This window comes from Schistosoma mansoni (assembly GCF_000237925.1).
Source record: "Schistosoma mansoni, WGS project CABG00000000 data, chromosome 1 unplaced supercontig 0094, strain Puerto Rico, whole genome shotgun sequence".
In the NCBI taxonomy this organism is placed as follows: domain Eukaryota; kingdom Metazoa; phylum Platyhelminthes; class Trematoda; order Strigeidida; family Schistosomatidae; genus Schistosoma; species Schistosoma mansoni.
Genome location: NW_017385991.1, coordinates 799,641 through 801,970, shown reverse-complemented (window position 1 = coordinate 801,970; position 2,330 = coordinate 799,641).

Genomic DNA, 2,330 nt, shown 5'->3' with positions numbered 1-2,330 from the left:
TTGATTCGGTGAAAATCAAATTTTATCATAATAAGCAAATATGGATAGTGGCTAACAATGGAATCCAGGACAAGGCCCGTTTCGTCCTACTTGAGATTCGTCAGCTAGATGTACCTGCATTTAAGAGTTGATGGTCACCGTGGGACTCGAACCTAGTACATTTCGTTTCAAATGCTATGGTGGTATCCAGTTAGCTACTGAGTCCTGATAGCCACTTACTTGTGCAGTGATTCTATGTTGATTTTGTGGACACTTTTTGTGAAAGTTTCAGAGTTGATAGTTTTCCTGATAGCAATAACTAGATCTCTTCAAATTTTTCTACAGTAAAATTGTTGTTATTGGTTGTAACTTTTTTGTATAGCATATCTGTCCTGAGCATTAACTCAATAGTTTAAGGGTTAAGCAGTTGACAAGAGGCCCTAAAAGCTTCTAATATTCTATAATATTCATTCCTAGATTGGTAAAACTAATTAAGAATATCAAAGAATGATATTTCCCAATACAATACATCTTCCTCTCTAGATATAATGGAAGTTTTTCTTCTTTCAATATAATCTCTTTTGGGAATATTCAATGTCTTGTCTGAATAATTTATAAAACAAAAGAGAGTTGTAGTCTAATAAATAAGTAGTATTGTAGTTTTCTTTTTTTTAAAAAAAACCTTGACTATAACAAGAAAACATACTTATAGTGGATGGATATATACGTGACATTGTCTACATTACTTACTTTCTTACTTACGCCTGTCACCCCTCCTCGAGGAACATAGGCCGCTCACTTGTTTACATTAGCTCTCATATTATAAATGACTATTGATTATGTAATCCATTATTATGTCATCTATTTCATTTACACAAAAAATTTTTTTTTGATTTTTCTTTACCTAGTGATTATTTAACTAGGAAATTGAAATTGACGATGATAACTAGGATAATGCCGACTGTCTTTTTTTTGTTTGATTTAAATGTAATTTGATAAGCACCTTAAAGTAAATCAAAGATGACGTAATTATTTAACAAATAAGGGTAATATAGAACTTAGTAAACTGTCATGATTATCTATGATTTACGTAGATAATAATTAAGTAGTCTTGATTAATTTTATAATTAATGAGAGAAAATTGTATTATGAGAGGAATGAACAATAACTGGATAGAACTAGAAAGGAACGCCCAGGATAAAGTGGGTTGGCGAAGACTATTCAGTTGCCTATGCTCCATTGGGAGTAACAGGCATAAGTAAGTAGGTAAGTCAGTAAGTAGTCAACGTCATTCTCTTAAAGTCCTTTTCAAAATACATTTAAGAGAATAAAGTTCCAATCAGACTCTACCAGTATAAATTAAGTGTAAATTTTCAAAATGGGAAAGTGAAGTCTTGAAAAATTTGTTATTTAAAATCATAATTCGTGTAATTTAGGATTATTATGAAGAGAGGGGGGAGAGTTTGTGAAGATTTTGACAATTTAATGATTGAATTGATGAGTTGATTAAAGTTAGATCACCATGGAAAACCTAGAAGTACTTGACGACCATTTTGTCCTATTGTGGGATTCCTCAGCAGTGCTCACTCAAAATCTTGCTCTCAAGATTCAATAGAAATTAAGCGTTCGCGCACGAGACCGGTAAGTCCTGGTTTGACTCATCAATTCAACTATTAAATTTAGGCTTGTTAACAAAATCAAGATAACTTGTTAATACTGAAATAACTTATGTATAATTTCTAATGAAACCAGTTTATCGGTCGATTGAAGTGATTATTTATTTATATAAACACATAAATATTGGTACAAGGAAGCACCAGATACATATGCGCCACACAAATCTCATTCGATTTGTGTGAGGGCTGTGATACTGCCCACGTGCTCAAACTGAAGCAAGTGGTTTTCTTAGGGAGCCACACACTGAGCCTTTTACCTAAAGATCTGATCCACAAGGCAGTGGAACATCGTGAGGAGATGCAGTCTCATGGTAGCCGGTGACCAACGATTGATTTATACACCATTTGTTCCCTCAGTATACTGGAGTCCATGTTCACCATTGGTTTGGAATGAGAGTTTTCCAACTTCCCTAGGTGGACTCACCGTGTCCACCAACACGAATTAATCGCTGGACATTCACTTTTCGTCCTCTCAATTTCGTAAACAACAGTAATGCCACTGTGAGGAAGCAGTGAGTAGGACTTCCCTGTCAGAGGCTATATACACGAGGCCGTGTGAGAGCATTTGGAGAGGGAGAGCGTACTCTCACCACTCTCGGCCGTACCAAGGCATTTGGGGGCATTGAAGTGATAAGATTAATAATCAAAATCAACTGACCGAAACAATATAGTCAC